Source organism: Ambystoma mexicanum, chromosome 5q (genome assembly GCF_040938575.1).
Source record: "Ambystoma mexicanum isolate Mex_15411 chromosome 5q, UKY_AmexF1_1, whole genome shotgun sequence".
In the NCBI taxonomy this organism is placed as follows: domain Eukaryota; kingdom Metazoa; phylum Chordata; class Amphibia; order Caudata; family Ambystomatidae; genus Ambystoma; species Ambystoma mexicanum.
The window spans coordinates 43,466,016-43,493,120 of NC_090933.1; the positions used below are offsets into that span (position 1 = coordinate 43,466,016).

The 27,105-nt window shown below is 49.9% G+C and overlaps 1 protein-coding gene across 3 annotated transcripts in view; it reads left to right on the forward strand.

Annotated features, from left to right (window-relative positions):
• MPPE1 (metallophosphoesterase 1) overlaps positions 1-27,105 on the forward strand; it is a 699,480-nt gene that overhangs the window by 330,085 nt on the left and 342,290 nt on the right. The gene's annotated exons all lie outside the window — the stretch shown is intronic.

A 27,105-nucleotide genomic window follows, 5' to 3' on the forward strand; every position in this document is an offset into this window, starting at 1 on the left:
GAGGTGTTCTCTACTTGATTCACTCATGCATCCTTCAAACACCTGCATCTTTTCCCCCACCTCCCATCACACTTTCACTTGTCGTCAGAAATGCACAATCCCTCTGCAACAAGTCTTTTTACATCACTGACCAGTTAGACTCCTATCGCCCTCATCTTTCATCCCTTTGCATCACAGAAATCTGGATCTTGCCTCAAATCTCTGCTACACTAGTAGCTCTCCACTCTGACTCTGCTACCTTCTACTTTCTCCGACCTATTGGGAAGGGTGGCAGTGGTGGGGTTCGATATCAATAAGGCCCTCAACACTGCTGTTCTATCCCCTCTGACCTCAAACTATCCCTGGTCCTTTCAACTCCTCCATTCCTGATCTGACCCTTCTCCTTGAGTCACTTCCTACCAATAATCCCATTGTCATACAGGGGGATTTTAACCTTTCCTAGCCCTCTGCAGCCACCTGCTTTGAACTGAAGTCCCTCCAATCTGACCATACCATATACTCCCTTGACAACCGGCCTACCCACTCTGGTGGGGAACTCTTTACCTTGTCTTTTTTTCTAATTCACTCTCCTCCTCTGACCTCTCCATTCATCCCTCTTTCTATGATCACTTAATTGTTTGCTTTAACATTTCGGTTCATATACCTTCTACTCCTCATCTCCCCTCTTCAATGAATAGGAGAAAATTCAGGCAGAGCTCTCTTACCGCTTACCTTGATGTGAGGAAATCTCTCCTGTATTTCTCCTATTCATGTCTCTGCCATGGACCATGCTTTCCCTAACTTTCACTATGCACTAAAACTAAATTTGACCAGCACTATCCTGTTTGCACATTCACACATTCCTGTCCTCAGCCTTGGATCACCTTTGAATTTCAGACCCTCAACACTAACATGCACAGTGAACTAGGACGTTGAGGCTAATAATGGACAGCATACCCAACAAAAATGTCCTTGCTGCCTTAAACTTTGCACTGGACTCTGTGAAATCCTCCTACTTCACAAACCCCATCTTCTCCCTTCACAATCTCCCCTGCAAACTTTCAGCTACCCTACCATTTTTTCTCCCACCTCCCAAGACCAGATCAATCGCCTCCTCCCATTCTGCTAATGATTTTGCTCCCTACTGTTCCACAATCTGTTAAACTCTGGACTCTCACAGCCCTCCTCTGCCTCTCCACAACCTTCTTCAGTCCCTCTTCCCCCAACCTCTTCTACTCTTGGCTACTTCTCCCCTACCTCTCCTATTGAATTAGCACCCATCCCCGGCAATGGCGACTCATCTTCTGCTCCTATGAACCCTTTTGCTCCTCAAATCGTCAAAGACTTCGTCTCAACCACTTGCTCTTCTCTCTGGGTGCTCTTTGACCTCTCTCCCTCTCCCCCCGCTGGCCTCTTTCCTGCTTTCTTTATATCTGCAACTGTTTTACCCCTATTCAAAAAATCATTCATCTTTATTTTGGGTATAGCACAAGAACAAACATATTAAAAATATGCAATAATCATCATAGAAATTCATTCCTACGTTGTCGTGACACTAGAGCCATTATTCCTCATGATTGCCCAGTTAAATAACAAATTTCATTTGCAATTTGCGTCTTTATACATTTTAATCAGCATGATTGATTCAAAACGATCAAGTATTCAATGATCATAAAATACAATACTTAAAGCAAGTATTTCAAATGATAAATACAGTAAATTTAAAAACAATAAAAATGCTTTTGTATGTCCTGCATTCATATTAAAAGCATCTCATACATTTATAGGAGCAGCGAAAAAATTCACAGGGCTAAGTTCATTACTGATGCTTTCTTGTACCAGTCACTGAATTCATATGTTGTCTCTGAAAAGACTACATAGTCAATCCTTGTGCTTCTATCAAAGTTTCATAGCATCTTGAATTGATTTAATACTGTGGGTACAAATAAATTGTCTTAACCTCTTCTATACTCCATGTATCGTGGACATACTAATGCAGCTGTCCCATTTTTGCAGGAGTTGAGCTAATGGAAGTATCCCAATTCTCTTTTTTTTTTTATATAGGTGATGCATATCTTGAGTCTCATATTATCCAGATATACTCGTATCCTAAGGATGCTTTAGCTTCCCAATATGCAGATAACTTCACTCGTAGTCTACAGAGCGCGTACCGGGAAGCCCAGTTCACAAAAGGTTGTGCCCAAAAGCGTGCCGTACTGTGCCCCAGGCTTCCTGTATGTGGGGCAGAGAGCGGGTGGAGGGGGGCAGAGGGTGCCACGTAGTTGCCTAGGGTTTGGGTGGGGGTACCCCCTGACACGGAAGGGGAGAGGTTAGCGCACAAAAGATTGCACCTTCGGGTTTCAACCTTTCGTGTGCGCCCTACAGATATAGAACCGATAACCTAGATGAAGAAATCTTCATTTGCAACTATCTTTTGCACAAATCCTGATCTTTATTCTTGATATCAAGCTTTTTAGGAGCATTGATGCTTGTGAGATTTAGCCAAAGATTATGAAACCAAGGGAACGTAAACGATTTTTTAACATGTGTGACCCAAGGTAGTGCCATTCCACCTTCTTATCTAAGCACATCCATCGATGTATCTCTGAATTGCCCCACTTCGGGTACAAACCAATTTTGCCCAATACATTACAGGTTTCAGTGCCACCATTTGGTCTAAATATTGGTGTCCCAATTCTTCATGACGTAATATAGTTGGGGTGCATTTAGGTAATTCCAAAATAATTTTTTTAGGAGCCCATTTTCAATAAGCCTTAGATTAGAACAGTTACTATGACCCCTTATCTCTATTTCATAAAGAGCAGATTGTCTAGCTTGTAATTGATGTGCCTTTAGAGCAACACCCACCTCTCAGTTTCTATGGTTGAGTGTAGATGGCTATTGTCCCAGTGTACCCGAGGAGGCAAATTCCTACTTTCTTCAGGTGATCTCCCACTTGCTAGAGCAGGGAAACCTCATTCCTGAATGATCAAACGTGTCAAATTGTTGGATACTATAGCTATCATTTGTCACATTGAGGATACATGCCTTCGTTTTGGTTGATAACAGCATTGCTTGTGTTTTTCCATAGTTTATTTCCAGGCCTTTTGTTGCAAGTTCCAAAAAGGATCACCCAGGCTAGTATAAGAGCCTTGATTTTAACAGGGGCGGAGGAACCCCGTCCCCTGCTCCCAGCCTGGCTGCTAGTCAAATCTAGTGCTCCTCTAACGCGATGGGGGAGCGATCAGACACTTTTTCAGAGCCCATAAAACACATTTTCTTGTCTGATTATAATGCCAATTTAGTCTCTGCTACAATGTTTAATTGGGATTGTTTGTTCAGCTCGTGGGGCTCAGTGTGTGTGCCTCCCCAACCCACATACACAAACACACGCAAATACAACCCTTGCACCACGCCAGTTATGGTGTTACCTCACAATGTACTCACCAGATCTGAACCCCGTTTACGATAGCACATCATCATATATTTTATAATAAAAGGCCAGATGTATGTTTGTCCAAAGCCGTCCTGCGCCCGCTTCACCTATTCTCACCACAGAGGGAGCTGATGCCATACGCATAAAACAATAAGACTTAAAGTTCATCTCACAGGCAAACAAAATGTGTTATTCGGCATTGATAACATACAATTAGCTGGAGAAAAGGCCCAAGACGGAGATACCACTTTAACAGCATACTTGATTTTGCATACACTAAGAAAATATATACATTTGAAAGAAAAACATATAAACAGAAATTCATTTGATTAAGCACTATTTCGCTAACAAAACAAAAAGATTACTTTTTCTTCTTCAATGTACTTATGTATTTTGCAATTATTCATTGTAATATTGCTTGGTATGTATTATATCAATAATATTCTTCATGTACATTTCAAACTTTATTTGACTTCAATGTACTTTATTTTATGATCGCATGTACTTCCAATTATGCTGCACATGAATTGTATTACTCTGACATCCCTCAACATGATATGTTTGAGTCCAAAACCCAGAAGTGAAATCCAAAACAATGAGGAGCAGATCCAACAATTGGCCGTATGTACTATGTTGAACTTTCAACTGATTCTGTGAGATTTTGTTTGAGGTTTCTACTCCTCCACATAAAAGGAGCAAGATGCTGTATTAATTACTTTAAATACACCACATAATATATTTACACTCAGAAAATGTCTTCCTTTACGCACATTAGCTCGTGTAAACAGGCTTTTCAACTAGTATGTGTGTGTGTGTATATGTTTGTATATATATATATATATATTTCTGAGGCTTGTGGAATCTGCTTAGATCACATGCTGTGCATAGGCCGACATCTAGTGGAAGCTGCGGAGTATTACAGTTTGTTTTTCGAAGTCGAAAAATGGGCGTCGACACAGGGCGTGCCAGTAATACTATCCCTAGTGTGACGTCCCCTGTACCCATGATCCCTCACGCGTCTAGGATCCCCAGATTGTTTTTTTCCGCCATTCTGGTCGGAAGCACTTCATCGGAGTTCCCTGGCTTTGCCATATTTTCACTCTAAACTAATTCTAATTTGCCCCGTTTGGCCAACCTTTCGTCGATCAACATCTCGACGCCGAACCGGGGAGGAGATCAACGTCGAATACCCGACGGATTGGGCCTTGAGGCTTCCGCCTCGGCTCGGGCCTGGGCCGCTGGCCTCGGCCCTACAAGTAGGGAGAGTGGGGGTGGTACACTTCCACACTCGACACCTTATTACCTACACACACTTGCCCGCTGCCCACAGGCGCGTATGGAGGGTACGCCCTTTCAGTTTTGCCCCAAGTGTAATAAGAAATACCCTTGGGTAGATAAGCACGCTATGTGCAACCTTTGCCTACCCAGAGACCACCCCGAGACGGGTTGCAGGGCCTGTAGCAGGTTTAAGGCAAAAACTCTTAAGGACCGCTCCACCAAGCGTTGGGCCCACCACGCCAAGCTAGCAGCTATGGAGGCGGAGGGTACCTTCAGCGACGCCGAACTTTCGAACGGCGAGGGCACCAAGGCGTCGAAGGACAGCCGAACGCACGTCCCCGGCCTCGGAAGGTCGTCCGTCCCGGCGACTATGGGGAAGTCCCCCGGCGACAAAAGCGTTACACATACACACGCTAAACACAAAAAATCCACCCGAGATTCGACGTCGTCGAAACCTCGGAAAGAGGCACAGAAGGAGCGGTCCGAAAGGACGTCCTCTGGGCGGTCCCGGTCGAGGTCGCCGCACGACGTCAGGCAAGCCTCCACACTTGCACAGAGTGCCTCAACCATTAATATCCCGGAAGATCAATCGTCCGGAGACGAACACGACTTCCACCCCCAGACTGCACCCCAGGAAAAGGGTACATTACTTGGGAGTAAAGAGGGGCCAGTTTCGAAGGCTAGTTCGAAAGACAGGGATTCCACCTCCGATCCTCGACGCCAGGCGTCGAAAGATAAGGGAAAGGGGAAACACACTTCCACCCACGGGGAAGGGGGTAAACAGCAAAGGAAACAACCCTTGCAGTCCTCCACTACAAAAGAACTGACCAAGTCTTCTCAGGGCCAATCCATAGAAAGTCCCAGCGAGGTCACCCCAAGCTCAAAACTCTGGTCATGCGAGGACATTGACAGAGTAATGTCAAGGATGTCTTCCTTGGCGAATTTTTTCGAAAGACACCCTGAACAACTCCTAGCTTTAAACCCTCAGGAACATTCTCCCTCAGGGTCAAGGGACCCTATCCCCTCAAATAAAAGACCCCGGGTCGAGACACCATTCAGGCCTTTAGACCCCATCGAGGTCCAACCCTATTCTTACCTCTTCCCTACAGACCAAAGAAACTCTTCCCTTATAGAAGGTCAGGAAATTGACACGCCAGAAGATCCTGCAGGATCAGATTATTACGGCGAAGACGAAGACGAGGATGAGCCAGAAAATAGCCCAGATATTTTCAGAATGGACTCACCAGTCGAAAGGGAAGCCCCAGTGTCTGACTCCCCAATAGATAATCAGCCCCTCTTGAATGAACTGCTCTTTCGGGCAGCTAACCACTTCCACATAGACACACAAGGTGTCCAGGAAGAAAGGGACTTTGCGGAAGAACTAATAGGGGAAAGGAAGCCAGTAGCCCAGACCATTCCCATCCTAAAATCTGTTCAACGCAGAATAGCACCACAAAAGAGCTGGTACACCATTATCTTCCTCTGAGGCTCCCCCCGACAAAGAAAGTAAAAAACTTTATGGTTTTGGCAGGAAAGTAGCTTCCACGGCAGCCTACCAAGCCAGAATCGCGAATTCCACCACACTGTTGGCTAGCTACAACTGTCACCAGTGGGAAGAAGTGGCAGCACTAATAGACTCTGCTCCCGAACCCCTTAAAAGCCAGCTAGCTCGCATTTGTGCGGAAGGAAGGAACGTGTCAGGCTGCACTGTAAAGCAACTCTGGACGCCGCTGACAATGCGGGTAGACTTATAGCAGAGGGGACTGTCATCAAAAGGCATGCTTGGTTGAGGCAGTCGGGATTCAAAGCAGAAACACAAGCTGCGCTCTTAGACAAACCAGTGGAAAGTGATCTCCTGTTTGGGAAGGCAGTCGAGGACGCTCTAAAAAACGCTAAGGAAGAATTCGACACCCTCAAATCCCTTGGCCAGTTAACTACCAAACCACCTAACCAAAGAGGGAATGGCAATTTTCGTCGCCCCCGCGGCCAAAATTCCAATAGAGGAAATAGCTACTCCCACACCCAGGGTACACAGTGGAACACCAGCTCACAACAGTCTACCCAGGCGTATGGTAGGGGTAGTAAAAGAGGACGTGGTAGAGGCAGAGGCAGCCCCAGTAAAGGAGGAGGCACGCCTCCACCAAAGCAGTGACGCTCAGTTCAGGGTCCCTTCCCATGCAACCCCAGTAGGGGGACGAATATCAAGTTTCACCCAGGCATGGGAAGGGATAACTTCCGACAGATGGGTGCTGTCAACAGTATCCAATGGGTACTGCATAGAACTACTGCAACGTCCCCTAAACCATCCTCCAAGACAAAAAGTCCACTCTTTACAACATCAGAAAATCCTCCTCGAGGAGATCGCCATTCTGCTAGAAAAGGACGCGATAGAACTCGTCCCGGGACACCAGGTAAACAAGGGTATCTATTCAACTTACTTCCTTGTGCCAAAGAAAGATTTAACAATGCGCCCAGTTTTAGACTTACGGCCTGCCAACAAGTATGTCAAGCCACAAAAATTCCGTATGACCACACTACAAGAGGTAATCCCACTCCTAAAAAAGGGGGATTACATGGCAACCTTGGATATGAAAGATGCCTATTTTCATATTTCCATGCTCCCGGCGCACAGAAAATACTTGCGCTTCAAGGTAGACAGTCGCCACTACCAATTCAAGGTACTGCCCTTCGGGATAGCTTCTGCACCAAGGGTATTCACCAAGGTACTGGCGGTGGCAGCTGCACACCTACGCAGGGAGGCAATCCCAGTGTACCCTTATCTGGACGACTGGCTCATAACGGGGGAAACCCCAGGAATCTGCAGGTCAAACATTCAGAGGACCATCGACCTCCTCCACGAATTAGGCTTCTCCATCAACGAGAAAAAGTCAAGTCTGGTGCCAAGCACCTCAAAACAGTTTCTAGGAGCTATCCTAGATACTCAGAAAGGATTGACCTTCCCTTCGGAAGAGAGAATTCGGAACATACTTCTGCAAATTCCACATTATCAGTCAGGTCAACAGATAACAGTACGCAAAGCTATGCGGTTACTCGGCATGATGGCGTCATGCATTTACCTGGTCCCCCACGCGCGTCTGCGCATGCGTCCCATGCAGGAATGGTTGGCGAAACAGTGGTCTCAGGCAAGTGGTCAGTGGGACGATCTAGTGGTCGTTTCGCCAACACTTGTACAGAACCTACACTGGTGGACAAGAGAGAATCTCGCAAAGGGGAAACCCTTTTACGATCCCGAAGTACAGGCAGTGGTAACTACAGATGCATGCCTGACGGGGTGGGGAGCTCACCATCTCCACCACACAGCTCAGGGTCTCTGGTCTCACTCAGTAGCCAAGAACCACATCAATCTGCTAGAGCTTCTGGCAGTATTCCGAGCGCTGCAGGCGTTCGAGCCCCATCTACTAAACTTGTCGGTGCAGATCAGGACGGACAGCACGACAGCCATGTTCTATCTGAACAAGCAAGGAGGGACTCGTTCGCCAAATCTGTCCAAGCTTGCCCAGAAAATATGGAGATGGGCACTCAGACGGAACATCTTCCTGTCATCGCAACACGTTCCAGGGGAGCTCAATTCCCTAGCGGATGCTCTAAGCAGAGACTCCCTCCCAGAAGAACACGAATGGGTCCTTCACAGAGACGTAGTAGAAGATCTCTTCTCTCAGTGGGGTTTCCCCACTATAGACCTATTCGCCACAAGCGAAAACAAACAATGCCCAGGATTTGCATCCAGGTTCCCACAACCGGACTCCCAGGGGAATGCCCTGTGGATGAACTGGTCAGGGATGTTTGCGTACGCTTTCCCACCAACTCCTCTCATCAGGAAGGTGGTGTACAAGATGAACAAGGAATCGATGACGCTCATCCTAGTTGCTCCCATGTGGGCGAGACAACCATGGTTTCCACACCTACGCAGGATGGCGGTATGCGAGCCCATCAGACTCCCAGCCTGGTACAACCTTCTGTCCCAGCAACAAGGTCAAACAGTGCATCAGGAACCCAACTCTATGAACCTAGCAGCATGGCTCCTGAAGTCATAGAGTTTGGACATCTCAAATTACCACAGAGGTGTATGGACATTCTAAAAGAGTCTAGGAAACCAAATACAAGGAACTGTTACTTTGACAAGTGGAAAAGATTCGTTATCTGGTGCCAGTGTAAACAAATCAACCCGGTTGATTGCACTCCTTCCAACGTTGTAACATACATGCTCCACCTGCTGGATGCAGGGTTGGTTTTTAACTCTCTGAAAGTACACCTGGCAGCCCTCTCAGCCTACACCACATCCCATAACAAGGTTTCGTGGTGGAAAGTACCAGTGGTTAAAGCCTTCATGGAAGGAGTAAAGAGACTTCACCCTCCTATCTCGAACCCACCGCCAGGATGGGATCTCAATGTGGTGCTATCTAAGCTCATGGGGCCCCCCTTCGAACCCATGCATAAAAGTAGTCTCAAACACCTGACTTATAAAACGGCCTTCTTAGTAGCCATTACCTCCATAAGAAGGGTCAGTGAAATTCAGGCTCTGTCAGTGCAAGATCCTTTCTTTACTATCCACAAGGACAAACTGGTTTTACGCACACACCCTAGATTCTCACCAAAATTCATATCCAAGTTCCATGTAAACCAGTCCATCGAGCTTCCGGCTTTCTTCCAAAACCCACAAAGCTCAGCTGAGGTGAAACTACACACCCTAGATGTGCGTAGGGCGGTCTTATACTATGTAAATAAAACCAGACCGCTAAGGAAAACAGATCAACTGTTTGTCTCCGTAGCTACAGGCAGAGAGGGGGATCGCGTCTCTAAGGGCGCTATCTCAAAGTGGATTATCAACTGTATACAGCTGTGTTACTCTCTTTCTGAAAAAACTCTGCCTTTTACGCCAAGGGCCCACTCTACCAGAGGCATTGGGGCCACTCTGGCTTTCATTGCAAATGTTCCCCTTGACACCATTTGCAAAGCAGCTACTTGGAGCTCTATTCACACTTTTACTCAGCATTACTGCATTGACACTCATTCCAAGGCAGATACACAAGTGGGACAAGCGGTTCTAAGACACCTGTTTGCTCATGACCCTTCTCACATCCCACCTCCTTCTTCTGGTACTGCTCGCTATTCTATGCACAGCATGTGATCTAAGCAGATTCCACAAGCCTCAGAAGGGATACATTACTCACCGTAATCGTATTTCTGATGCTTGTATCTGCTTAGATTCACATGCGACCCACCCTTCCTCCCCTCCGAGAGAAGGCGCATGGTTGCTTGTAGTCTTACCTTTCTGTCCATCTGCTTGGTCTATCTGTACTCACGCTACTCCTCATGCTACCTCATGTCAGGAAAAACACAATCTGGGGATCCTAGACGCGTGAGGGATCATGGGTACAGGGGACGTCACACTAGGGATAGTATTACTGGCACGCCCTGTGTCGACGCCCATTTTTCGACTTCGAAAAACAAACTGTAATACTCCGCAGCTTCCACTAGATGTCGGCCTATGCACAGCATGTGAATCTAAGCAGATACAAGCATCAGAAATACGATTACGGTGAGTAATGTATCCCATATATAAATATATATTTCTGAGGCTTGTGGAATCTGCTTAGATCACATGCTGTGCATAGGTTGACATCTAGTGGAAGCTGCAGAGTATTACAGTTTGTTTTGCGAAACTCAAAAATGGGCTTCGACACAGGGCGTGCCAGTAATACTATCCCTAGTGTGACGTCCACTGTATCCATGATCCCTCACGCATCTAGGACCCTCAGATTGTTTTTTTCCGCCATGCTGGTCGGAAGCACTGAGCTGAGTTCCCTGACTTAGTCAGATTTTGCAAATATTGTTATATATTTCCCCGTTTATTCCACCTATACGTCGAGTCTCCGTACATCGACACTCGACGCCGGATCGGAGAAAATTCGACCGTCGGAATACAGCGACGGATTTGGGCCTCGGAAGGCCTCTGGCCTCGGCCCGGGCCTCGGAAGTCCTCTGGACTCGGCCCTACAAGTAGGGAGAGTGGGGGGTGGCACATATCCTACACTCTGATTAATATAGGTACATTACTTATATTCCTACACTCCCAGCCCGCTGCCATAGGGTGCGTATGGAGGGTACCCCTTTTCAATTTTGCCCCAAGTGCAACCGCAAGTATCCTTGGGTTGACAAACATGCCACGTGTAACCTCTGCTTGCCGAGGGACCACCCCGAGGCGAATTGCAGAGCGTGCAGTCGGTTTAAACCGAAGACCCTTAAGGACCGTTCGACAAAGCATTGGGCCCACCACGCCAGGCGACAAGAGGCCATGGCCGCGGACGGTGCCTTCAGCGATGGCAGCGACGCCGTACTTTCGGACGGCGAGGGCAATGTGGCGTCGATGGACAGCCAAGCGCAAGTCCCTGACCTCGGAAGGTTGTCCGGCAGGGCAGCTATGGGGAAGACCCCCGGCGACACGAGCGCTCCCCACACCACTTCCAGCAGACGCGCACGTCGAGTTCCCGGAAAGAGGCACGTAGAGAACGGTCCACCGAGTCAGTGTCCTCTGGGCGTTCGCGTTCGAGATCGCCTCATGACACCAGGCAACCCTCCACTGTTGCTAAGAGTGCCTCGCTCCCCTTAGTGACTGAGGTTCGGTCGTCGGAGGACGACGCCGACCTCTACCCCCAGGCCGCACTCCAGGAGTCGGCGTCTGCAGGCAGCGCAAAGGCTGCTACCGAATCCCTTACACTCTCCAGAGACAGGGACTCTACCCCCGAATTTCGGCGCCAGGCATCGAAAAGCTCTGATAGGGCCCAAAAATCGGGGAAACACTCTTCCACCTGCGGGGAGGGGGGAAAACAACGAAGTAAGCAGTCCCAGCCTACTTCCACTCCTAAACTACATTCTATTCCACCTAAAAAGAGGGACAAGTCTCAGTCTCTTGCCCCTAAGGCCCCTGTTCAGGCCAGTAGTTCTAGTCAGGATAAAACAGGGAAAGCACTCCGGGAAAGAGTTATTCCCACTTCAAGGGAATGATCCAGTGATGACATAGACAGAGTAATGTCAAGGATGTCATCATTGGCAGATTTCTACGCCAAAAACCCGGAACACTTTCTCTCTTATACCCCAGAAGGGTCAACTCCCTCAGGCTCTAAGGATCCAATACCCCCAAGTAAGAAGTCCCGGGGTGAAGCACCAACTCGGTCTTCAGACCCCTTCTATACACAGCCCTATTCTCAATATCAGGAAGATCCATCCTTTTGTGAGGATCCAGACGTTGGCATGTTCGAAGAACAAACTGGGACAGGCTATTATAGGGATGATGAGGACCAGGACCAGGACCACCACCCAGATACATACAGGGTAGATTCCCCGGTAGAGAAAGAGCCTGCGGTTACTGACTCCCCTGTCGACAACCAGCCTCTCCTAAATGAGGTCCTGTCCAGAGCGGCACAGCACTTCCACATTGACACCCAAGGGGCTCAGGAAGAGGGGGACTTTGCAGAGGAATTGGTGGGAGAAAAGAGACCTGTTGCTCAGGCCATCCCTATCCTTAAGTCAATACAAAGGAGGATAGACCCTTCCCTTGTTAACCCCAATCTCACTAGGGCAGTAAACCCCAGAATTGAAAAGCTTTTCAGGACTGCCCAATCTGACCCACTGTACTTAAGGGGACATCTCAAACCGGACTCCCTGGTTGTTACAAACACCCGTAAGAGGGCGGGAACACCATTGTCATCGTCCGAAACTCCCCCCGACAAGGAGAGCAAGAAGATTTATGGCTTGGGCAGGAAAGTAGCCTCCACTTCCGCCTACCAGGCAAGGATTGCCAACTCCACCACCCTGCTGGCTAGCTACAACTGCCACCAGTGGGAAGAAGTCGCGGCTCTCATAGACTCCGCCCCAGAACCCTTAAAAAGCCAATTGGCATGAGTTTTGGCAGAGGGGAGAGCCGTGTCAGGTTGCATTTTAAAATCAACCTTTGATGCCGCGGATAACGCCGGCAGATTAATTGCTGAAAGCACGGTCATCAAGAGGCATGCTTGGCTACGGCAGTCTGGTTTCAAAGCCAAGACCCAAGCATCATTGATAGATAAGCCGGTGGAGCCGGACCTATTGTTTGGAAAGGCGGTCGAGGACGCACTGAAGAATGCCACGGACGAGTACGAGACACTCAAGTCCCTAGGGCAACTAACCAACAAACCCCCTAACCAGAGAGGGAATGGCAATTTTCGTCGGCCTCGCGGACAAAACTCCCAAAGAGGCTCAAACTATTCCCAAGGCCAGGGTACTACATGGAACACTAACCAGCAGTCTACCCAGAGTTATGGCAGGGGTAACAAAAGAGGTCATGGTAGGGGTAGAGGCAGTCCCAATAAAGGAGGGGGCACGCCTCCACCAAAACAGTGACGCTCCGTTCAGGGTCCCTTCTCACGCATCCCCAGTAGGGGGACGCATTTCCATCTTCACCCAAGCTTGGGAAGGGATCACATCAGACAGATGGGTGCTGTCCACAGTGTCCGCAGGATACTGCATAGAACTTCTAGAGCGTCCCGGAAACCACCCTCCACGACAGAGAATACACTCCTTAGACCACCAGAAGATCCTACTCGAAGAGGTCGAAAATCTTCTCGCAAAGGACGCGATAGAACTCGTCTCCGGGACACCAGGTAAACAAGGGTATTTATTCAACTTACTTCCTTGCGCCAAACAAAGATTTGACAATGCGCCCAGTATTGGACTTACGGCCTGCAAACAAGTATGTCAAGCCCCAAAAATTTCGCATGACTACTCTCCAAGAGGTAATTCCCCTCCTAAAAACGGGGGATTGCATGGCAACATTGGATATGAAAGATGCTTATTTTCATATTTCCATGTTCCCAGCGCACAGAAAATATCTGCGCTTCAAGGTGGACAGTCCGCACTACCAGTTCAAGGTACTGCCCTTCGGGATAGCCTCGGCTCCAAGGGTATTCACCAAGGTACTGCCGGTGGCGGCGGCACACCTACGCAGGGAGGCAATCCCAGTGTACCCTTATCTGGACGACTGGCTCATCACGGGGGAGACCCCAGTAATTTGCAGGACAAACATTCAAAGAACTATCGACCTCCTCTTCGAATTGGGCTTCTCCATAAACGAGAAAAAATCAAGTCTGGTGCCCAGCACCTCCAAGCAGTTCCTAGGAGCTGTTCTAAATACTCAAGAGGGGTTGGCTTTTCCTTCAGAGGAAAAAATTCGGAATATACTACTGCAAATTCCGCAATATCAATCCAGTCGCCAGATAACAGTACGCAAAGCAATGCGTTTGCTGGGCATGATAGCGTCATGTATTTACCTGGTCCCCCACGTGCGCCTGTGCATGCTTCCCATGCAAGAATGGTTGGTGAAACTGTGGTCTCAGGCAAGTGGTCAGTGGGACGATCTCGTGGTCGTTTCGCCAACACTTGTACAAAGCCTCCAATGGTGGACAAGAGACAATCTATCCAAGGGGACACCCTTTTATGATCCCGAGATACAAGCGGTAGTCACGACGGACGCATGCCTGACAGGATGGGGAGCTCACCATCTCCACCACACAGCTCAGGTTCTCTGGTCTCACACAGTGGCCAAGAATCACATCAACCTGCTAGAGCTTCTAGCAGTTTTCAGAGCACTTCAAGCGTTCGAGCCCCACCTACTGCACCTGTCAGTGCAGATCCGGACGGACAGTACGACAGCCATGTTCTACCTGAACAAGCAAGGAGGGACTTGTTCGCCAAATCTGTCCAGACTTGCCCAGAAAATGTGGATATGGGCACTCAGACGGAACATCTTTCTGTCATCTCAACATGTTCCAGGGGATCTCAATTCTCTAGCGGACGCTTTGAGCAGAGATCCCCTTACGGAGGAACACGAATGGTGTCTACACAGAGAAATCGTAGAAGATCTCTTCTCTGTGGGGTTTCCCCACTATAGACCTATTCGCCACAAGCGAAAACAGACAGTGCCCAGGATTCGCATCCAGGTTTCCCCAACCAGACTCCCTGGGGAACGCCCTGTGGATGAACTGGTCAGGGATGTTTGCGTACGCTTTTCCACCAACTCCTCATCAGGAAGGTGGTGAACAAGATGAACAGAGAGTCGATGACTCTCGTCCTAGTTGCTCCCAATGTGGGCGAGACAACCCTGGTGTCCACACCTACGCAGACTTTCGGAGTGCGATCCCATCAAACTCCCGGGCTGGTACAATCTTTTGTCCCAGCACCAGGGTCAGAAGGTGCATCCTCTACCCAACTCCATGAACGTAGCAGCATGGCTCCTGAGGTCATAGTTTGGACATCTCAATTTACCACAGAGATGTATGGACATCCTAAAAGAGTCTAGGAAACCGAACATGAGGCATTGCTACGTCAACAAATGGAAGAGATTTGTTATCTGGTGCCAGAATAAACAAATCAACCCAGTTGATTGCACTCCTTCCACTATTGTGACATACATGCTCCACCTGCTGGACGCAGGGTTGGTTTTCAACTCACTAAAGGTACACCTGGCAGCACTGTCTGCGTACATCACCTCACATAGCAAGGTGTCGTGATGGAAGGTACCCGTGATTAAAGCCTTCATGGAGGGAGTAAAGAGACTTCATCCTCCTATATCTAATCCACCACCAGGATGGGACCTGAATGTGGTGCTATCTAAACTCATGGGCCCCCCATTCGAGCCCAGGTCTCAAACACCTGACCTATAAAACTGCCTTCTCTTTTTTAAATATAAATATTTGTATTTTATTTTGAAGCCAAACAAACACACTACAACTGTTTCAATACATTAACATCATTAGACCAACACATTTTCATTAGAACTCCCCAACCCCTCCCCCCCCCCGCCTCCCCTTGAACTAGAGCCGGTTCTCGCGTGTCATTTACAGGAGCATCATCGGGTGGCACAATACTTAAGCAGGCATCATCCAAGTCCTCTGTTCCGTTGTTACCCTGGTGAGGGTTTGCCATAGAGGCCACCAATTGCCGCCAGGCCAGCAAGGGCCCTACTTCCTCCTCGCACCCCCTAGTGACCGCTTCAAACCAGACTACAGATTCAGCTTCCGCCCACCTCAAGAGGTCCGCCCACCATAGCTCCACCCTAGGTCTGTGGGCCGCCTTCCAGCCCATGGCAATCCCGCGCTTAGCCAAAACACAAGCCAAGTCCTTCATCTTGCTTATGTGTTTTGAATGTCGGGGTCTAGGAAAAAAACCCAGCATGCATGACCAGGCCGATTCCACATCCAGCACCACTCCCCCACAAGCCAGTTTCGTCTTAACCTCATCCCAAAATCTGTGCACTTTCCGGGCAAGCCCAAAACATGTGTAGCAGCCCCGCAACCACCTCCCCACACCTGGGGCATTGCTGCGTAGCTGGTCCCCCAAACTTTGCAATTTTCCCGGGAGTCAGATACGCCCTGTGGGTAACGTACAATTGAAGTTGTTGGAATCTCGCGTTCCGGTACACCTTTTTACGGTACCTCTGGGCCCACTCCCATTGCCCGTCTGTCATGGCTCCTCCCACCTCCTCTTCCCAATCTTGTCTAAATTGAAGCAGCTCCTTCCCTGCCCTTACTCGCAGGAGCTCGTATATCCTCGATATTTCGTGCCCGCCCTCCGATACATCATACATGGTTTCCAGGGAGGCATCAGGGTCTTCCGCTCGCACTGTCTCGGGCCATCTTTCCCTTGTCTTTTTCACAAGCCTAGCATAGGTTATATATTGGCCACCATGCAACCCCGTCTCTTCCTGCAATCTCTGAAAGTCCAATGCCTCCCCTTCCTGCCATATGTCCCCGAGGGTGGCCAGGCCTACCTGTTCCCAGTATCTACAGACCGATTCAAGTAGTTGAGTCGCTCCCGCACAGCTCCGCCAAAGGGGCCTGCTGGGAGTACGGCTCTGAATCCCCCCCAATCTTCCATGTCCTGTGCCAGATCTCCCAGCCCAGCCTCAGTAGCCTCCCCCTGCCCACCAGTTTGTTTCTGCACAACCACACCACTTCCATCAGAAAGTATGGGGCTGAGTCTCCACGCAGAAGCCTAGCTTCCGCCGAGTCTTCAGCCGAAAGCCACCTGGCCACATACAGCAGCTGCCCCGCCAGGTAGTAGAGTTCAAAATTAGGCAGGCCTATCCCCCCCTTGTCACATGGGTTCTGGAGCTTCCACAGAGCAAACCTATTCCTAGAGTTACCCCACACAAAACCCCTACACACGCTGTGAAGTTTCGCGAATAGGCACCTAGGTATCAAAAACGGGACATTCATGAAAAAGTGCAAGAGTCTAGGCAGGACCACCATCTTGAGCAAGGCCTCCCTCCCCATCATGGTCAGGGGCAATCTAGACCAAAACACCATGCTGTTCTTGATCCCCTCTATCGCTTTTTCTGTGTTGTGCTTGTGTTCTGCCTCGACCCTGTGGTAAATATTTATTCCCAAATACCTAAATGTCACAGGCTGCCATGGTATTGGCAGGACAGGCAGCCTCTGTACCGGGACCTTCCTATATCTGCCCAAAGGAAACAGACTGGACTCTCTAGGGTTCACCAATATGCCCGAACGGGTGGCGTACCGTTCCATTACCTCCAGCACATACTGCAGATTCTCTTCTGGATAACGCAAATAAAGGAGCATGTCATCTGCATATAATGATATCAGGTGCCCTCCGCTGACAGTGCTTATGCCCACCTCCCCATATTGTTGTCGCAGGCATATTGCCAGCGGCTCTAATGCCAGTATATATAGCATGGGTGACCCGGGGCATCCCTGTCTGGCCCCCTGCTAAATTGCCAGGTATCTGAGACTGTGGACCCCGTTTTGACTCTCGCTATCGGGGTGCTGTAAAACTGGACCCAGCTGAGGTATCCAGGTCCCATTCCGTACCCCTTCAGGACCGCTTTCAGCCAGGGCCATCGTACCGAGTCGATGGCCTTGACCGCGTCTAACGACACTATGGCCAACTCGCCCGTGTCCTCCTCAGTTTGGTCAATGATATGGTGTAGCCTCCTGTGGTTATCGGTGAGGTTCCTGCCTGGAACATATCCCATCTGATCTGGGTGTATCAGTTTCCCAATCACCTTCTTCAGTCTATTAGCCAGCACTGCCGTAAGTATTTTGCTGTCCTGGTTAAGCATGGACAACGGTCTGTAAGACCCGCACTCCACGGCCGGCTTGCCTGGTTTCAAGAGTGGGATGATCACAGCCTCGCGGAGGGACAATGGGAGTTCCCCCTGCTCATAGGCCTTGTTGAAAGTGGCAAGCTGTTTGTATGTTTTGTAGAACTCACTAGGCAGCCCATCCGAACCAGGTGCCTTGCAAGTGGGCAGATTCTGAATCACCACCTCCAGCTCATCCGAGGTGACAGGTGCGTCTAACTTAGCGCGTTCTAGGTCATCCAGGGTGGGCAGCTCTATGTCCTCCAATGTGTCCAGTATGTCTTGACACATATCCTCCCCCGTGTCCTCATGCAAGTGTCTGTAAAACTTAAGGAACTCCTCATTTACCCCTTCTTGGGTGTTGCAGATGCAGCCTCTCATCCTTAATCTCACTGATCACCGAGCGGGGGGTCTCACTCTTATGCAGCCAGGCCAGCAGTCTGCCCGGCTTGTCGCCCCCCTGCGTGTATCCTCTCCGTATATTTCCTGTGATTGAGTCTGCACAGCCTATCCCAGAGTGCACTGCAGGACAACTGTTGCTCCTTTACTTTGGTTCTGTTATCATGAGCGGCGTTCTCACAACGTGTGAGATCCTCTTTCTCCCTTTCCGCTTCTTGGAGTTCCCTTTCGATACCCCCCTGGAGCCCCTTAGCTGTTGAAATGGCTACCCCACGCATCACCACCTTAAACGCTTCCCACAATGTGCCCACAGAGCGTACGCTTCCCGTATTTATATCAAAGTATTCTTCGATGGCATCCCTCAGACACTCCCGGAACCCTTCGTCTTGTAGATCCTCGGTCCTAAGTCTCCATGTAGGGATCCGCGGTCTTGGGGGCTGGTGTCTCCAGTCTACCACCAAGGGCGAGTGGTCAGATAGTACTCGGGCCTTGTATTCCGCTCCCACTATGTCTCTCAGTATCTCGGCAGTTATCAACATGTAATCTAGCCTTGTGTGCAAGTCATGTGGCGCTGCGTAGTGTGAATACTGCCTATCCGTAGGATGCAGCCTCCTCCACACAACCTCTAGGCCTAGGTCTTTCAGTAAAGTACCCAGCGCTTTGGCCGCCAGTGCCGTTTTCCCTGCCCTGTCCTTGGACCTATCCATTCTGGGATTCATGGTACAATTAAAGTCCCCCCCCACACTACCGTACCCCCTGCCAGGGGGCCAGGTATACTGTAGAGGGTCCTAAAGTAAGCCGCTGTGTCGTTATTGGGGGCGTACAAATTTATGATATGCACTTCCCTGTTTTCCAGGAGACCCGTTACCACCACCATTCTACCCTCCGGGTCCACCGTAGAGTCAAGCACCCGAAACGGCACATGCGGCGCCACACAAGTAATAACCCCTCTAGCGTACGCCGAGTACGCCGCACCCACAACATTGCCCTTCCATTTTCTCCTGACCACCTCCAGCCTTTCCCTAGTGAGGTGAGTCTCCTGCAGCAGGACTATGTCTACACGCATCCTCTTTAAGTACAGCATCACTTTATTACGTTTCAGCTAGCTGTTAAGGCCCCGTACATTCCAGGTCACAATTCTGAGATTACCCGATGCCATCTGGTCAGACTATCCCCATCCCATCCTTTCCCATAATGCTCCCTGTACTAATTCGTTTTCTGGCTCTCTCCCTTCTATTCACAGACAATACCCCCTTACCCCCCCCCCTCCCAACTTCACACCACTGCACACAACTCCCCCGCCCCCCCCCCCCTCCCTACCAACCCCCAACAATAGCCCAGCTCCATCCCTGGATCTCAGGCCTACCCACATCTGGACCTGTCTAGTATCCGAGGACAAGGACCCCGCGGGACGTCACCTATCTAACAGTGACCTAACTAAGTATACTACTATTGGGTTCAGAGGGTGCTTCCTAGGAGCTCCCAGTCATCTATTTAGGAGAAGTGCATTCAACGGGACCCGCCGGCGGATACCATGACTTCCTCCCCACAAGCACAATATCGTTCTATATTCCAGGGCTGCCTCTGCAACGTGCTACTTATCTCCAGCCGCTTCTGTCTGGACATCCGGTTCTTGAGGTTGACCCTGCATATCCAGCCACTCCATCGCTTCAGTCGGCACCTCAAAGAAGAGGGATCTATTCTTATAAAACACCTTTAACCTGGCGGGGTAGAGCAACATGTAGCGATGGCCTGCTTCTCTAAGCCTCCTTTTCACCGATCCAAAGTTCATTCGACTACGCTGTACAAGCAGCGTATAGTCCGGATACGCCGTTATTTTCGCTGACTCCCTTTCTATCGTACCTCCTTTTCGGAAAAATTCGAGAATCTTTTTGCGGTCTCGATAGTTCAAGATCTTTGCAATCAATGGCCGCGGGGGGGCTCCTGGGGCCGGTCTCTTGGTCAGGGCCCTATGCGCCCTTTCAACCGCGAACCCCTGTGTCAGCTCCCCACCTGTAATCTCCTGCAAGAGCATGGTTTCAACGTATTCCGTGGGGTTCGGTCCTTACATTCCTTCCGGAACACCCACTATGCGTATGTTGTTGCGTCTGGCGCGCCCCTCTGCCTGCTCTGCTCTGTCCACCAGATTGCCCACTCGTTGCACGAGGGCATGAAGCTCCTTAGCATGTGCATTGCACGCCTCCGTGGTCGGGGCCAACTCTTTCTCCAGTTCCCCAGTGCGCTCCGCGATCATTCGCACGTCCTGTCGCAACAGGTTCACCTCTTCTTGGACCGCTCCGATCTTGAGGTCCAGGCCCTCCTGCAGCTCTTTCATGGCCAGGCCCAACTTCGTTTCCCAGGCCACTTTCAAGTCGGCAATTGCTGCCAGCACCTCCTGGATAGTACCCGGTGGGTCCGTCGCCGCCGCAGGGTTCTCTTTGCTCTTGCCCCCTTCTGCGCCCGGGGGCGACCTGGTGTAGGCCTCCATCGTGGGGTGCTTGATCCGGGGTCGCACCACCTTGGAAGACATCCTGCCGCGTCGGTTGGGCAAGATCCCGCCGTGCTCCTCTGCACAGCACTGTCTGCGTGGTCACAGACCACCCACTGCCGTCCCAACCTGCGCCCATCTGCCACACGTGCCCAGCTGTGTCTCCAGCGCTGCAGAGCGCCTTGCGGGGTCCGCTCGCCTGCCCCTCCTCAGCAAGGCTCTGCTGAACTCGGGTTCGCTCTGCTGGCACGCCACAATCCAGGGCCTCCTCAGTGGGGGCCCGCACTTATTTCCTTGCCACCAGCCAGAAATGCGTGCAATGCGTCTCTCTAGTTGGGCTCGCCCCGCTCCGGCCGGCTCTGTCTTCCTCAGCTCCACGGACCATTTATGGCCCTTTGTCCACGAGCGGCCATCTTGGGTGCTGCCCTTTCGCTGCGCGACCGCCACCTTCTTCGAAGTCCAGTTCTGAGGATATGCAATCTCGCTGGTAGGGAGGGCACTCACCATGTGCCCCCCACTTTCATGCACCCTTGGATGCACCGTGGACTCGAAAGTCCGCCGAAAACCATCACTTCTTCCCAGGATCAAAATCGGATCGTCGGGAGCTCCTCCAAGCAACGCCCCCCATAAGACTGCCTTCTTAGTAGCCATTACATCCATAAGAAGGGCCAGTGAAATTCAGGCTCTGTCAGTGCAGGATCCTTTCTTTACTATTCATAAGGATAAGCTGGTTTTACGGACACACCCTAGGTTCTCACCTAAGTTTATTTCTAAATTCCATGTAAACCAGTCCATCGAGCTTCCGGCTTTCTTCCAAAACCCACAAAGCTCGGCTGAGGTTAAACTACACACCCTAGATGTGCGTAGGGCGGTCCTTTACTACATAAACAAGACCAGACCACTTAGGAAAACAGATCAACTGTTTGTCTCCGTAGCCACAGGCAAAGAGGGAGATCGCGTCTCTAAGGGTGCCATCTCCAAGTGGATTGTCAACTGTATCCAGTTGTGTTACTCTCTTTCTGACAAAACTTTGCCTTTTACGCCCAGAGCCCACTCAACAAGAGGCATTGGGGCCACTCTGGCTTTCATTGCAAATGTTCCCCTTGACACCATTTGCAAAGCGGCTACTTGGAGCTCTATTCACACTTTTACTCAGCACTACTGCATTGACACCCATTCCAAGACAGATACTCAAGTGGGACAAGCGGTTCTAAGACATTGATTTGCTCATGACCCTTCTCAAATCCCACCTCCTTCTAACACTGCTCGCTAATCTATGCACAGCATGTGATCTAAGCAGATTCTACAGTGGACGTGACACTAGGGATAGTATTACTGGCACGCCCTGTGTCGACGCCCATTTTCAAGTTTCGAAAAACAAACTGTAATACTCCGCAGCTTCCACTAGATGTTGGCCTATGCACAGAATGTGAATCTAAGCAGATACAAGCATCATAAATACGATTACGGTGAGTAATGTATCATATATATATATATATATATATATATATTTCTGAGGCTTGTGGAATCTGCTTAGATCACATGCTGTGCATAGGCCGACATCTAGTGGAAGCTGCGGAGTATTAGTTTGTTTTTCGAAACTCGAAAATGGGCGTCGACACAGGGCGTGCCAGTAATACCATCCCTAGTGTGACGTCCACTGTAGCCATGATCCCTCACGTGTCTAGGACCCTCAGATTGTTTTTTCCGCCATACTGGTCGGAAGCATTCCGCCGATTTCCCTGCTTTAGCCATACTTTTGCTAAAATATTGTTATTTCCCCATTTCTCCACCCCAACGTCGAGTCACCGAACATCCACACTCGACGCCGGCACGGAGAAAGAATCGCCGTCGAGAGCTGCACGACGGATTTGGGCCTCGGCCCGGGCCTAGGAAGGCCTCTGGCCTCGGCCCTGCTAGTAGGGAGAGTGGGGGTTGGACATACTCTACACTCTTTTTGGTATATAGGTACATTCTTATATATTCCTACACTTATTAGCCCATTTCCACAAGGTGCGTATGGAGGGTACCCCTTTCCAATTTTGCCCCAAGTGCAACCGCAAGTACCCTTGGGTTGACAGGCACGCCACATGCAATCTCTGCTTACCGAGGGACCACCCCGAGGCTAACTGTAGAGCGTGTAGTAGGTTCAAACCGAAAACACTCAAGGACCGTTCAATCAAGCGTTGGGCCCACCACGCCAGGCGTCAAGAGGCAATGGCAGCAGAGGGCGCCTTCCGCGATGGTAGCGACGCCGTGCTTTCGGACGGCGAGGGCAACGTGGTGTCAATTGACAGCCAAGCGCAAGTCCCCGACATCGGAAGGTCGTCCGGCAGGGCGGCTATGGGGAAGACCCCCGGCGACACAAGCACTACCCACAGCACTTCCACAAAACACATGAAATCCAACCGAGACTCGACGCGCACGCTGAGTACTCGGAAAGAGGCACATACAGAATGGTCCGATTCAGTGTCCTCTGGGCGTTCTCGATCTAGATCGCCGCATGATGCATGTTGCCAGAAGTGCCTTGCTCCCCAAGGTAACCGAGGTTCGATCGTCAGAAGACAAAGCTGACCTCTATCCCTAGTCCGCATTCCAGGAGTCAGCGTCAACAGGCCGCGCAACGGCTGCTCCCAAGTCCCAACCTCCACTACTCAGAGATAGGGACACTACCCCCGAACCTCGGCACCAGGCGTCGAAGGACTCCGGAGGGGCAAAAAAACAGGGTAAACACTATTTCACACACGGGGAAGGTGAAAAACAACAGAGGAAGCAGTCTCAGTCTACTTCCACACCTCAAAGACTTTCTACCCCACTTAAACAGATGGACAAGTCTCGGTCTTCTGTTACCCCTAATTCCCCTGTTCAAACCAGTAGGTCTAGTCTAGATAAGACAGGGAAAGGCCTTCAAGAAAGAATCATTCCCAGGTCAAGAGAGTGGTCTACTGATGACATAGACAGAGTAATGTCAAGGATGTCATCATTGGCAGATTTCTACGTCAAAAACCCTGAACACTTTCTCTCTTTTACCCCAGACGGGTCAACTCCCTCAGGCTCTAGGGATCCGATACCTCCATGTAAGAAGTCCTGGGTCGAAGCTCCTACTTCAGACCCCTTCAGTATACAGCCCTATTCTCAATATCAGGGCAATCCATCCCTTTATGAGGATCCAGATTTGGGCATGTTGGAAGAACGAACTGAGACAGGCTACTATGGGGATGACGAGGACCAAGAGGAGGACGACAACCCAGAAACCTACAGGCTAGATTCCCCGGTAGATAAAGAACCCCCGGTTACCGACTCCCCTGTCGATAACCAGCCTCTTTTGAATGAAGTGCTGTCCAGAGCGGCAGAACACTTCCACATTGACACCCAGGGTGCACAGGAAGAGAGGGATTTTGCCGAGGAGTTAGTGGGAGAAAGGAGACATGTTGCCCAGGCCATCCCTATCCTTAAGTCTATACAAAGGAGGATAGACCCTTCCCTTGTTAATCCCTATCTCACTAGGGCGGTAAACCTCAGAGTTGAGAAGCTTTTCAGGGCAGCCCAAACAGACCCACTGTACATAAGTGGGCATCTGAAACCGGACTCCCTGGTAGTTACTAACACCCGTAAGAGGGCGGGAACACCCTTGTCATCGTCGGAAGCTCCTCCCGACAAGGAGAGCAAGAAGAGTTATGGCTTGGGCAGGAAAGTAGCCTCCACTTCCGCCTACTAGGCAAGGAGTGCTAACTCCTCCACCCTACTAGCGAGTTACAACTGCCACCAGTGGGAAGAAGTCGCGGCACTCATAGATTCCGCCCCAGAACCCTTAAAAAGCCAATTGGCACGAGTTTCGGCGGAAGGAAGAGCCGTGTCCGGTTGCATATTAAAAGCAACCTTTGATGCCGCGGATAACGCCGGCAGATTGATAGCAGATGGTACGGTTATCAAAAGGCATGCTTGGTTGTGACAGTCTGGGTTCAAAGCCGAAACCCAGAATTCATTGATAGACAAACCGGTGGAGCCGGATCTATTGTTTGGAAAGGCGGTCGAGGACGCGCTGAAAAAAGCCAAGGACGAGTATGAGACACTCAAATCCCTAGGCCAACTAACCAATAAACCCCCTAACCAGAGAGGGAATGGCAATTTTCGTCGCCCACACAGACAAAATTCCCAAAGAGGGTCTAACTATTCCCAGGGGCAGGGTACACTATGGAACAACAACAGCCAGCAGTCTACCCAGGATTATGGCAGGGGTAATAAAAGAGGGCGTGGTAAGGGTAGAGGCAGCCCCAGTAGAGGCGGCGGCACGCCTCCACCAAAACAGTGACGTTCCGTTCAGGGTCCCTTCTCACACATCCCCAGTAGGGGGACCCATTTCCAACTCTTCACCCAAGCTTGGGAAGGGATCACTTCAGGCAGATGGGTGCTGTCCACAGTGTCCGCATGATACTGCATAGAACTGTTAGAGCGTCCCCAAAACCACCCTCCACGACAAAGAATACATTCTTTGGACCACCAGAAGATCCTCCTCGAGGAGATCGTCAATCTTCTAGCAAAGGACACGATAGAATTCATCCCGGGACACCAGGTAAACAAGGGTATTTATTCAACTCACTTCCTTGTGCCAAATAAAGATTTGACAATGCGCCCAGTATTGGACTTATGTCAAGCCCCAAAAATTTTGCATGACTCCTCTCCAGGAGGTAATCCCCCTCCTAAAAAAGGGGGATTACATGGCAACATTGGACATGAAAGATGCCTATTTTCATATTTCCATGTTCCCAGCGCACAGAAAGTACTTTCGCTTCAAGGTGGACAGTCCAGTTCAAGGTACTTTCCTTCTGGATAGCCTCGGCTCCAAGGGTATTCACCAAGGTACTGGCAGTGGCGGCAGCACACCTACGCAGGGAGGCAATCCTGGTGTACCCTTACCTGGACGACTGGCTCATCACGGGGGAGACCCCAGTCATTTGCAGAACAAACATTCAAAGGACGATCGACCTCCTCTTCGAATTAGGCTTCTCAATAAACGAGAAGAAGTCAAGTCTGGTGCCAAGCACCTCCAAACAGTTCCTAGGACCTATCATAGACACGCAAGAGGGCTTGACCTTTCCTTCAGAGGAAAGAATTCGGAATATACTGCTGCAAATTCTGCAATATCAGGCCGGTCGCCAGATAACGGTACGCAAAGCAATGTGTTTGCTAGGCATGATGGCGTCATGTATTTACCTGGTCCCCCACGCACGCCTGCGCATGCGTCCCATGCAGGAATGGTTGGCGAAACAGTGGTCTCAGGCAAGTGGTCAGTGGGACGATCTAGTGGTTGTTTCGCCAACACTGGTAAGTTACCTAAACTGGTCGCCTAAGTTTATCTCTAAATTCTACGTAAACCAGTCCATCGAGCTTCCGCTTTCTTCCAAGACCCACAAAGCTCGGCTGTGGTGAAACTACACACCCTAGATGTGCGTAGGGCGGTCCTCTTCTATGTAAACAAGACCAGACCGCTAAGGAAAACAGATCAGCTGTTTGTCTCCGTAGCTACAGGCAGAGAGGGAGATCGCGTCTCTAAAGGTGCCATCTCTAAGTGGATTGTTAACTGTATCCAGCTGTGTTATTCTCTTTCTGGAAAGACTCTGCCTTTCACGCCAAGAGCCCACTCTACTAGAGGCATTGGGGCCACTCTGGCTTTCATTGCAAATGTAGCCCTTGACACCATTTGCAAAGCAGCTACTTGGAGCTCTATTCACACTTTTACTCAGCACTACTGCATTGACACCCATTCCAAGACAGATACTCAAGTTGGACAAGCGGTTTTAAGACATTTATTTGCTCATGACCCTTCTCACATCCCACCTCCTTCTTCTAACACTGCTCGCTAATCTATGCACAGCATGTGATCTGAGCAGATTCAACAAGCCTCAGAAGAGATGCATTACTCACCGTAATCGTATTTCTGATGCTTGTATCTGCTTAGATTCACATGCGACCCACCCTTCCTCCCCTCTGAGAGAAGGTGCATGGATGCTTGTAGTCATATCTATCTGCTTGGATTATATGTACTCCCGCTACTCCTCATGCTACCTCATGTCAGAAAAAATACAATCTGAGGGTCCTAGACGCGTGAGGGATCATGAGTACAGTGGATGTCACACTAGGGATAGTATTACTGGCACGCCCTGTGTCGACGTCCATTTTCGAGTTTAGAAAAACAAACTGTAATACTCTGCAGCTTCCACTAGATGTCTGCCTATGCACAGCATGTGAATCTAAGCAGATACAAGCATCAGAAATACGATTACGCTGAGTAATGCATCTCATATATATATATCACACGGCCCGCAGTAGCGGGCATGTAGTTATGGTTAAGTTGCTAAACTCCTA